The sequence below is a fragment of the Emydura macquarii genome, unplaced genomic scaffold, assembly GCF_026122565.2.
Source record: "Emydura macquarii macquarii isolate MOO-44397 ecotype Brisbane River unplaced genomic scaffold, CSIRO-AGI_Emac_v2 contig_1230, whole genome shotgun sequence".
NCBI classification, from domain to species: domain Eukaryota; kingdom Metazoa; phylum Chordata; order Testudines; family Chelidae; genus Emydura; species Emydura macquarii.
The window spans coordinates 16,644,237-16,657,066 of NW_027131367.1; the positions used below are offsets into that span (position 1 = coordinate 16,644,237).

At 44.2% G+C, this 12,830-nt stretch overlaps 1 long non-coding RNA gene across 1 annotated transcript in view; it reads right to left on the reverse strand.

The window, feature by feature from the left end:
- Positions 1-1,049: 1,049 nt before the first annotated feature.
- LOC137152898 (uncharacterized) overlaps positions 1,050-12,830 on the reverse strand; it is a 67,732-nt gene continuing 55,951 nt past the window's right edge. Inside the window, exon 4 of the long non-coding RNA XR_010919644.1 lies at positions 1,050-1,081. This is a non-coding gene — a long non-coding RNA (uncharacterized lncRNA). The remainder of the gene's footprint in view (positions 1,082-12,830) is intronic.

Genomic DNA, 12,830 nt, shown 5'->3' on the forward strand with positions numbered 1-12,830 from the left:
GACAGCACAAAGGGATGTAAAGATGCCCTCAAAGCAGGTGAGGATTCCTCTGGCACGTGGGCACCTGGCTAGTTTTCAGCAAGGGTAGCTGACTCAATGCCACCCCCACTGCCTTCTCATGGTGTAAGTGGCTTGCACAGAATGCCCTCACTCCAGCAATAGGCACATGCCTTCTGCTCTCCACCTCCACCCACACACCGAATGAAGTAGCTAAAAACCAGCCTCCTACAGCCTTGGTGGATGGGGAAGTGAATCAAGGCATTTCAAAGCCCCAGCAAATATTATGCTACTTTCATTACTCACTGTTTGGGCAGTCAGGGACCTATGTTGTGCAAGGGTTTGTTCCTAGCCTAGGTTCACCGTCGGGGGAGGAGGAGTTGTTTGGTTTGGTTTTTTTAAACATGTCCAAACAAAACAAAAAACAAACTCTCGGTTGAAAAAATGAAAATGGAATATTTCATTCAAATCCCAAATAATCACCGCCTATATTAAACCCCCAGCACACTGCTCAGGCAGGGTGGGACTGATTCTAATCTGGGGTGGAGGAAGCATCTGCACAATGGCAATTTGGAGCATCTGCGGTGAGGAGGTTTTTGGACCCCTCGTTTGCTCAAGGAATAATCAGCTAGCTAGGGACATCGACTGTCTCCATTACTTTACTGGGTAGAAACCAAGGCAGGTTCCAAGGCAAAGGGGGAGAGGAGCTGGAGCTACTGAGCTAACCCCTCTGAATATGCAGGGGAGGAGGCTCCCATCAAGAAACTCAGACAGTTGTAGAAGGGGGGCTCCTACTGTTTCCCCTATATGTGACACAGCAGTGGCCCAATTCCCAATGTAGTGCAGCCCCACGCTGTCCGCTAGTGGCACAACCTGGCTGGACGGGAGGCTTTGCTTAAAGGGAAGGATTCATAACTTACTGACGGCTGAAAGCATAACTGCTGACTCCCACAACCTTTATGTCCTACTGGCAGTGAATCAGCTTACTACCACGTGGCGAGCATTGGCCATGCCATTCAAAAAAAAAAAAAAAAAAGCACAACAAATACTTGCCCTTCTGGGTATTCATGTTTTTGAGTCTGTTCTGCAGAAATAAAAAATGTCAGCATCAAATTCCTCAATAGACGTCATTAACAGATACACGGCTTTATTCTCCTCTCCCTTCCACAAGTTTTACTCCATTGGCTTGGATGGCATTCCTCTTGATTCACACAACTGTGAGCAAGCAGAGAATCGGCCCCCCAGTATCACTCTATTATAGACAGCTTGTGCTGCTAATCTTGTAGCTGATGGATTGTGGCATTTTGCAAGCTTCCCATTCAAACAACATCTATTACAAAAATTCCATGTTAACTGTCAATCCAGAAACAGCAATAAGCAAAGCAGCATTCAAGAGACTCACACTCACCCCTGAAGATGAAATATGCTCTGAGCCTTCTCTCTCTTATTCATGTTGGAATCTAGAGGGAAGAGAAGAGAGCTGCCTCCAAGATAGCTACTCCCCACCGGCTGTCAGGTTCTTTAAGGTGCACTGTAATGTCATCAGCTACAATGTGTAGGGCCAAAAATCTGAAGGAAGGAATCAACTATTTTTCATAGGTCTGAGAACTTCCGAACTGATAGGAGTAAAATCCCTTTTTTATAAACACTGATATTATTTTTAAACTTTTTTCTCTTTTTATCTATTTACATTTTCACAGCTGTGCAAAATTATGGGGTTTAAGCATTTTTTCAGTATTTATTGATTTCAGTTTTCTCAGCTGAGGGAAAGTATGGGGGCTTCAGACAACAGACAGGGTCAGACAATAATTATTTAATGACAGTTGATGTTGAGATTCAAAAATCTTAAAGCTTAATAATCATTAAAACACAAATTATCAACATCCACATGTCAAATTATACAAAATAAAATAGCCTTAAATCAAACTCTAATAAGTTCTCAGGCAGCATGTTTCTTACTTTGCCTATTTGTAAATTATTATGGATGGAAGTATTTTCTTCATTCGTTTCTGTGGGTACAGTGAAACTGACGTTTAGCTACATTTATCGATAAAAGTCTAATCCTTCCCAGCCTATTTGTAAATAAGCGTATGTTCAAAAGGCTACTGCAGGAAGGCAAAGTGCTGGTGAAATACAGGGAAGCCTTTTAAAAATGGATCTTGGATAACGGTTTCAAGCTGTCTAGCGTGCTCGACCATGAGTGCCCACCTCAAGGCAGACTATTAAAAAACAGGGCACAAACTTCACACTGGCTGTGTGTGTTCTATACATAGATTTCACCAACCAAGTATCAAGTGTGAACACCTCAGGCTCTATAACAGCCTTAACATGGAGTCACAGACAGTCCTCTGAGATACTCTGGTCTGTCTTGCCCCCTAGGTAAGCCTGCCTCTGAGATAGATGGTCCCTTACACCAAAAATCACAATATTATTCAAGTTACTCCCTGTTCCAGAGGATCAGTCACTTACCCCAGGTCAATTGTACCTCAGAGCTCAAACCAAAGACAGTGCTTGTCACCAATCCCATAATACTAAGTCAAGATTTATTAACCAAGAAAAAGAAATAAGAGTTATTTACAAGGTTAAAGCAGGTAAACACACACAAGTGAGCTACAGTCTTTGGTTCAAAAGGTAACAGAAGCTACTGTAATATACAAATTCCATATGCCCATCCAAGCAAAGCAGCTTGGGATCCCTTGCCTATGCTTAGAAGCATTGCCATCGCCCAGCACGGTGATACAGTTCCTTCTGGTCAGGCATCTTTATTCTTTGGTCCCCAGAGTTCAAACTGATGGAACAAGTGTCTGGCTCCTCTTCAAGGATGTGGGGAGGCAATCAAAGGACAAAGATGGAGGAGATTGTTGACATTTCACAATTGCTCCTTTGGTTTCAATGGGTCTTCATTACCGGCAGGGCCAGCACTTTACACTGATTAATGCTTCTTGCCTGTTTGGTGAGTTACACAGATACAGAGGTTCACAATGCAAACACTCACTACGACTCTATGCTGTGAGCGACCGATGCTTTAAGTGAGTTTAATACGTGCAACATCCTACAAGCATTTAATCAAGTCTAAGCACTAAGCACATTCTTATCAACTTAAGCATCTATTTTAATAATGCTAGCACACAGATGAGCCAGCCTGGTTTCCAGCCATGCATTTGTCTGCGTTCAGAGGGGTCTTGGCATGAGCCTGATCTGCCAGCATCACAAACAGAATAAACCCAATGAAAACAAAATAAAATTCCAGGGCCACTAGAGGGGACAAACGCCTGTGAAAACTGGTCTACTAAGAGTCCACTGTAGACGTGGTATATGGAAAGTATCAAAATGGACATTTTGGGGAAAATATTCATTTTCAATTTAATGTTTCAGGTTCTCATGGGGAAAAATGATTGCTCCTAAACTGGAAATTTTGTGGGGGTTTGGTTGCAATGTTGCAATTTTCAAGAGGTTTTGGGGTTTTTTTTCCCCCCAACAAAAATCCTGAAAAAGTTCAAAGAAAAACTTTGATGAAACCCTTTTTTTCTTTCCCCCCCACTTTCATTGAAGATTTTTCCAAGCAGCTCTCCTCGATTTGTTCTGAGTTCGAGTACTGAGCTCCCCTGAGCAACAGAGGCTAGGGCACAACATAAGTGACTCAAGCAAACTGGAGCAAGCATTGCAATTAAGACTTTTGTTCCCTATATGTACACAGGGGAAATGAGGAATATGTTGTTCCTGAATGTTTCCAACATTGATTACTTTCCTTCCTCACCCTAACATCCATTCCACTCAACTTCTATTTGGTGTTCCCCCAGCAAATGTATGAAATGCTGGGTTTGCTGCTAACCACAGTCTGCCGCAGACATTATCTCAGCACAGCCTGAGCCATTTGAACCTGTACAGTGGAGTTTTGAGGCAAAACGAAGACTGAGTCAAATGGCAAGGGAATAATGCAGACAGTGGAGCAAAAATTTGTCTGGATTCTCAGAGGACACTGAATGCTCAAAAATAAAACCACAACAACAACAACAACAGAGACACAGTTACTGCTTTCCCCACAGTGGAAAAGTGACTTTAAATACAAACAAAACCACCATAAACATACAGAATAGCTCAACGATTTCTATTGCAATTTAGCAAAGCCATTTACAGAGAAAATTACCACCTGCTCCCCTATTGCTAATTTGATAGCATTTAAGCTGGTGCTCAGATGCCAGTTCCATGTTTTTTTCTAATCCTGTCCAAATGCCCCCAAGTGCCACCCTGAAATTGAAAAAAACCCAACACAGAGAATGAAAACAATGACTTTAAACTTCCACTGAATATAGCAAATTTCTTTTCACATATTTCAGGGCTCTAAGGCAGCACTCGTATTGTGAAGGGAAAGAAAAGGATCGAGAAAGAAGTTGGAGGAAACTATTGGCTTTTCCTTACAATTTGAACAGTAATCTGAGAAATATTTTCCGTCACTCCATACCAAGGCATAAAAGATATCAACCCAAAAGAGACAAAGACAGCTCAAGGTAAATTTTAATGGCATTTAAGAAAGAGACAGTCACAGAGTCTGTCAAAACAGGTCACATTATTAATAAGCAAATTCAAACCACAAACTAAAACTTTCATTTGCATAAATTAGAACATTTGCACTGTTATTTCCCCCAGCAACAGATGCAGAACAGCTGCATAAGATACTGCTGCAAATTCTGTCTGAGGCTTTTTCTCATTGCTTTCTTGCCACAACAGAATTTTTATCTGCACTTTGGTTTTGATAAGTCAGAGCCTGCTGGATAATGGAGAAGGATAAGAAAGAACACATTGTGCCTGGACAAATAAGTGATGAATATTCATTCTGTTACCAAATGGCACTTAATCAAGGGATTTGAAGCATTATATCTCCACAAGAAGGAGGGATGTGTTGAATTCAAAAACTATTTTAGTCTTTTGTTTGTAAACCCACTTTTTTCTTAAAAAAAGTGGAGTTGATGCTTACATTCCACTTATCAGTGAAATATTAGATTGTTGGTGGGTGGTGGAAAAGATAGGCAGGGGTTGTTTGCCTTTTCAAAAAGAAAACCAGTATGTGAACTCATTGCTATCAAAACTCAGGGCCTGATTCTTAAAAGGTAGTTAGGCACCTAACTCCCATTGAAACCAGTGGGAATAAGGCACCTAAATATCTTTGTGGATCTAGGCCTCATTCATGGCTACAGCCAACCATAATACACACAGGTGTTGTGCAAACTTCCAGCACACCGCTCTGTCAATAGTCTTCAGTCCTAAACTGCAGCAGCCCCTGCTACTCCAGTCCGGGTCTGAACTTCATACAACTCTGCCAATGCATTTCATTTTTGATTGACCGAAGTTCCTTCTTTCTAAAGCATGATAGATAACTGGACATTGTCCTTAAGCCCATTGTAAAATCTGGTCCTCTTTTTCTCCCTGTTCATTCCTCTCCTCCCCTACCTATCAGAAACTGATGACTATTTTCCAGAGCACCCCGAAGGCAGCAGGGGCAGTCTCCTGCCATTCTTTTCAGTGCTTTAGTTATTTGTGGTGATACCAACTCTGGACTCTACTTTATGCAGGTGCATGCAGCGGGAACTGCTTTGTACATTTAAAAAATATTGCATAACGTGTCATTTTTAAGGCCCCATGTGTTTCAGACAGTAAAATCATTCATCTGGAATCTTCACCCACAGCAAACGAAAAGGGATTCCACCATATTTATTCACAAAGGGAATTCATTTAAAATGTAGACCAGAAGTTTTCCTGGACTTTGACTCAGCTTTATTTTTGTTACCATTCCACTGCGAGTGCCACCATATATTATAATTACACACAAAACCTGCCTTAAAGGAACTTTTTTGGGTTGCAAAGTCAACTGCTCAAAAGTTAGGTAATGCCAGCTGGAATCCAGATTGAGCAAAACAAATGTCCTTTTCCTTAGCCTGGCTCTCAGAGATGGCTGGACCATGTTCACTGTACCAGCCCGCCATCTAATATATATATACACTCACACACATATACACACACTCGTCATTGATGGAATGCCACATGCCGAAACATGTACGCCCAGATCCTCAATGGTATTTAGGCACCTAATTCCCATTAAAACCAGGATCTGGGCCATAAAGACACTATAGCCTTGGAAATGCTGGCTAACCATGTATTTCCCACCAAAGAGTCACCTTTCTGAGACCAAACATGGCAACAAGTGGCACATATTGGACCGATGTTTTGAACAGAGATGTGGCCAAGCCAAGACTTTCAAACTGGATCTGAACAAGCCCAAAAGAAGCACAGATCCAGCATTCTGCTTTGGCACGCCGCTCTACTTTTGAAGGTACCAAGGTGCATCTGTTACTCAGCCATTTTTGTTTTGAGAAAAATTTAAACCCTTATCTTAACTCAAGGTCATTGCAAAATGAATTGAAATGACGACTGCGTGAGTATCCTTAGATTGATTGCTCTTTGACTGCATGCTCTGCTATATTTATTTTCTGCTTTATATAAAGCATGATAATGTATGGAATCCCCATGGAAACGAGACGGGGATCATCATGTTATCCCAGTGTGGCTTACAAGTATGCGACAAAAATGAAAGGAGTATTTTTGGAGCTAGCCATCGTGTTAGGCCTAGTCCTGAAGATGCGTGAAACATGTATTTGGACATAGCACCTCCTTTTGCTTGGTGACACCGATTTATGACCATTTGGAGTTCATTTTTCTGATTCTTAGGAACATGGGGAGGGGAGGAGAAGGAATCAACTCAAACAGAAACACAATGCAAATAAATCAGCACGGATATACCACAGTGAAGAGAGTGTGCTAATTGCCTATGGATAGAGCTATTTCACAAGCCAAGGAGTAATAGGGTCTCTCAGCTGTGTGCTAGAGATCCAGTTCTTTCAACTTAAGCCGTGCGGCCCTTGGGCATTTCTTCAATTCTAAATGTACTGCTTAATTAGCTCCATTTTTTAGAAGATAAAAGATGATCTCCAAAATAGCATCCCCAGGCTTCTCCCTCCTCCCACATTTACTATGTGAGTGAAAGTACTGCCATGCACAGAATCATCAGAGAACAGGGGATTCCGCCTTCCATAAAATGTTAAGCAGATCGACTGACAAAACCCATTTCTTCTTACTAAAGAGACATTTCAATTAAAATCCAGCGTGAGTCCAGCTCCCCATGCGAGAACCCAGTTTTGCAAGGCTCCCATGCAACAATTGACCACAAAGTCCTCCCCGGTACAACAACTGTGAAAGCCAAAGCTGGAACCCCGGGGGGTGAATTTGGCTTATAGTGCTAGGTGTACATGTGAATGTTCATTCAGTGTGCACACTGTTCATTTGTTAATCCTGACGAGGAAGTCGGCTGTGTACCTAAGGATCGAGGGATGGCAAATGAGCAGTACCTCAAGTTGCATGGGAGGCATTAGCCATGGCAACAGTCAAGCATTTAATTACATAGTAATACCAGGTTCCATTCAGTGCCAGCTAATTATTTCTCTCTTTTTTTATTGACCAAGCCAAACTGCAGCTGCTCACTAGCAATGATCACTCTCAGACCCTATTCAAGTAACCTTCAATAAAAACAGACCTCTCAAGAGGTCCTCTGGCCAATAGTCGTTGCCATCTATGTTAATGGGAATTACACGTGTAGACTGCTGGGAGAATGAGAGCGCTCGCTATTTACCTACTAAAACCTGGGAAGCTATTGAAATATAATGAAGGTCACTTACAGCTTAAACTGAGCAACTTCATGCAAGTGCAGGCGTGGTCTAGACCAGCGTGTCTCAAGTTTTTTGATAGCAGGGACTGGCTTGCTGCCTTCCTAAACGGTGTCAGGGAGATCCGCAGACTGGTTATTGAGAAACACTAGTCTAAATCCATGCTGCTGAATCCTGCAAGATTCACTGGCTGGGGCTGCTCAGCCTCTCTTGCACTTTGTTGCCTTTTAAAGCAACAAGGCTTCTCACAAAATAAGAGACAAATCATCCCTCTTGGAGCAAAGGCAGAGTAAAGTGTTTTAGCACAAGGTTCTCTGCAAGGCCGGGGGGGGATCCTCTGTTCGGTCCACAGAGCTGCCCTACAGCCTATACCACAGCCTGTCGGGTCTTTCCTTCCAGCAGTTACACTCGCACACCTGTCCAGGGGTTGAGTTTGACAGTAACAGATCTGCTAGTCACTTCCTAAAGCCCCTCAGTCACGTGATGAGGAGAAACTGACTCAAGTCTCCAGTTCTTCCTTCTAACTGTGAATAAGGAAAGCAGCATTATCCCTGTGCTAATGCGTCTCCTTCACCACCACACCCTGCTGCACAGGGCTTCTGCCTGGGACCTTCCCAGCCACCCCTACCTGGCTTCCTGCTACAGACAAAGCAACAGTACTCGTATCCTCTCACACACATACATTGCACCATTGGACACACAGTCCCCAGGGAGCCAGGCAAACTTCTCTTCTGGCCCCTATGCGGTACCTCTGCAGTCTGCTTCCCTTGCACAACAGAACTGAACTGTTTCTACTGCCTTCTGCATATTTAGTTCATCCCTGGTATGACTCCAGTGAATCAGGGGGTGAATGAGGCTCTGCACTTCTATAGCAGTTTGACGGGCAGGAATTAGCCTTAAGCAAATGTGATGTATAAAGCTGAACTGTGATGCCTTTTGTTCTTCACTTTTGAATTTCCAAGCACTGTGCAAAGAGAGCAGCCATTTAGTTCTCAGATTTACTGCAACATACACCCAGACACAAACTGTGCTCTCTCAGGGAGACTTTACATTTGTTCTTTCTTCTTGTGGTTTTCTTTAATCTAAAATAAAAATAATTTTAGATGAACAGCTCACTTTGAGTGAATGGGAACAGGATGGCAAAGGTGCCAAATTAAAGCCCCGGAGAGTAAGAAGGTGGGTGAGGGAATATCTTTTATTGGACCAAATTCTGTTGGTGATTTTTCACAGAGCTCTTCTTCAGGTCTGAAAAAGGTAACCAAAGTGTCAAAGGTAAATACAAGGTGAGAGATTGTTGAACATAAGCAGTTAACACATGGTGCAAGAAACTATTTAAAATGAAGTAAGCAACTAACACCTCTGCAGTCATAGGACAAAGGAGGATTAGTAGATTACAAATTGTTGTAATGAGTTTAAAACCAGTGTGTCTGTTGAGACTGATTTTTTAGTGTCTAGCCGAGTTATGAATTTAAGCTGTCTCGTCTTTTGAAGGTCTTGTGCAGGTTTCCTTTGAGGACTAAGACTGAGAAGTCAGATATGGAGTGATCACTATGCAGAAAGTGTTCACCCATGGGTGATAGGGTATTTTTGTCTTATTTTTCTGTGCGAGTTTATTTGAGAGCGTAATGAGTGTCTGGTTTCACCCACATAGTAATTGTTGGGGCATTTTATGCACTGAATGAGGTGAACCACATGTTGCAATAGGCACATGTAAGACTCGCCCATCTTGAAAGGTGCATTGTGGAGGGTGCTGATCATCGGTAGCAATGGCAATATGTCTGCAGGTTTTGCATCTGTTGTTCTGGCAGGGCCCGGTGCCCCTATGAGTTGGTGTGTCCTGGTCTGTGGGGAGCTTGGTGAGATGGGGAGGTTGTTTGGAGGACAGAAGAGGGGTTTTGGGAAAGACTTATTTTAGGATATGGTCCCCATCAAGGGTGGGTTGTCGTTGTTTAATGATACCCCATATGGGTTCCAGTGTAGAGTGGTAGGTGACAACTCTGCTTGTTGGATTGGGGGGGCGGGTGGTCTGTTCTGAAGCAGGTTCTCTCAGAGTATTTGGGGGGTCCAAACCATGTTGTGATCTACTTCTCTGGTCAAGGCGGTTTTAGAGTGTTAAGGTGTATCCCAGACTTTCTCCTTGGAGCATATTCAGTGGTATCTGAGTGCTAGGCTACAGCCAACAGATTTATTGGGGCTGACAGCCTGAGCCCCACCACCTGGCATTGTCACTCGCCCCTGCCCCCCCCCCCCCCCCAAACTTTCCTCTGCACCATAGCCACCCACCTTTTTGGTAAGACAATCAGCTGGCAAGAGCAAACGAGACAAATGCCCAGTTTTGCCAAAAAAGTCAGGACATCCAAGACAGGGCTTGAAAAGGGGACTGTCCCAGCCAAAATGGGACGTAGGGTCACCCTATTACACAAAGGTTTCTAATAGGTCCTTTTAACTGACTCCTCGGTGGCATCAGTGTTCAGGATGTCGAGGAGACGTCAGTTTGACCCTCCCTGACAGTGGACGCAGCCCAGGCGCCCCTGCAGCCCCTGTGAGGGGTGGGGGAGCCTGGGGGCAAGGGACAGAGAGAGGAGCAGGGCCAAGTGCTGCCCAACATCCCAGCGGCCAGAAGCCGCCTCCCACCTTGCACCTTTGCTCTGGGCAAGCTCCATGCAGCAGCGAGGAGGAACCGAAGCTGCCGCCAACGCCGCAGGGGAACAGGAAGGGGAGCTGGTGCTCAACCAGGGAGTAATGGTACTGCTGGACCCCTGCACTGGCTGCCTACAGCGCTACTACTCTACTGCCAGGAACCCTGCGATACATCCAAAAGACTTCTGGGACCTGAGTCAAGTCGGGCCACGTGTACACAGGAAACCAATAGGGCTTGGACTCTAGGCCATGGCTTAACACAGGCTTGGACCTTCCAGCCCTGCAGGATCCTGTGGGGTTACCACCTGCCCAGTATTTGACCAGAGTGGCTGAGGTTTTTTTTATGGATTTGCCAGTTGCCAGAAAAATAATTTAATCTGCCAGGTTTTTTTTACGTGGGTCTAAAGATTTGCGTTATCACAGTACCCTGGGAGATCGAATGTTAAAAGTTTGTGTCCAGCTAAAGATGCTGCAGTGTTCCCACTTCTGCAGTTTAAGCAATTACAGATCAATACTGTTAAAAATACAGCAGCTGCCTGCCCCCCACCATCCAGATGCATCGCACGTGTGTGAGCGAGAGTTTGAGTCACACGAGAGTGAGGAGATGTGCAAGCTTATCAATCTTATCTGTGTGTGTTCTGTCCACTTGTCTTGTGGGGGAATGCCGGTTTTTTGCATTTCAAGAGGTGGTAACCCTACAGTCCTGAAACCCTGGGTCCGAATCCTAGTTTAGCACAACTTCAATGTGGACACAGGGGGTTAGATTTGAGACCAGGCTCAGACCTGGGCTTAAATTGCTCTGTAGACATATCTTCAGTGGCCCAAATTCAACCTGGCTGTAAAGAGTTTATGACTCCCACTGAAGAAACCCAGGATGGACTCAGCCCATGATGTGGTCATGTGATTATACTACATCACACTGCACTAGTGCAAGGAAGTGATTTGCTTCCTTGCATGGAAAGAATATGTCATGTATGGTTCTCGCATCGAGAGAGTTCTGGGACCATGCGCAGACCCCAAACTGAAGATGACTCAACGTGAGGATGATTAGCAGGTGAATTACACGTCTTCTGTTCATGACACTGTGTCGTATAATTGCCAAGTGCCCCAGATGATAGTGCCAGCTCATGCCCAGGCCCCTAGGCCTCAACTGAGTACTGACAAAAGCACAGCCTGGCTCACCTGTGTGTTACGTTGTTAAAAGAGGCATTAGGTTTATAAAAATGTGTTTCATGTTCAGACTTTATGAAATGCTTGTAAGTTGTTGCCTGCATTGGTTTCACATCTATCTGTATCTCATATTATAAGTGCTTGCTCTAAAACCGGAACACCCCCATCAGGAGAAAAGCATTACCAAGGGTGAAATACTAGTTTGCCACAGGGGGTGTCATTTCCTGTCAACAACGGAAGGCCCATAGACACCAGACAAACCATTGTGGAATATCGGAGGACAAAAGACTTGATTGATTGTTGCCCCCACACCAGTGAAGAGGTGATGTGCCGGTGGACTTGTCCTACCAGCTTGAACTTGGGGGAAATGAATAAAAATCCCTGACAAGAAGAAACTATCTCTGTGCTGTGTGGACTTGGAGAGGGCAAGATTTCCCAGCATAAGCAAGGGATCCTCACTCTTTGGCCTTGGTTAGCCCTAAAGGACATAAAGCTTGCTTGCTACAGAAGCTTCTACCACCTTTTGGAACCTAAGATTGTAACTCCTTTGTGTGTGTGTGTTTGTTTGCCAGCTTTACCCTTGTTAATAATGCTTATTTCTTTTTCTTAGTTAATAAATCTTTAGTTTATTACAGGACTGGCTACAAGTGTGGCCTGTGGTGAGTGAGCTGGGGGTGCAACTGACCTGGAGTAAATGACTGGTCCTTCAGGACTGGCAGTAACCTGAAAATGGTTGTGATTTGGGGTGTAAGGGACCATCTGTCACAAAGGCAAGCTTACCTGGGTAGTGAGACAGATTGGTGTACCCAAGGGGACAGTCTGACTCCATGGTAAGGCACTATAGTGCTGGTGGCATTCGCACTTGATAAGCCAAATCTAATTATAGAACAGATAGCCAATTTGGGGTTTGTGCCCTGCTTCCTGACAGCCTGCCCTGAGGTTGGCAGTCACTCTCGTGAGCCACTCTAGACAGTTTGACACATGTTCCCCACCAAAATACAAATAAGCTGGAAGAAAGCAGGGTCCTACAGTCTCCCATGCTCTCATGGACTTTTTGCCATTGACTTCAATGGGAATTGGATTCGGCCAAGAGAGTGGGTGTGAAGTGGCTGAAATGCTTTGGGATCCTTTAAAGTGAAAGGTGCTGTGTACAATGTGTCATTATTCTTCCTTGGCGCAGAGAGCCGTTGTCTTGGGGGGAGGAGGAGTTGCTGTTTGTTCTTAGGCAAACAGCTTGTAGGTATTTGAGTGGGCGAGTGGCGAGTGTAGCGTCACAAACAGCAAAGCTAGTTTACCTTCTTCATGAGC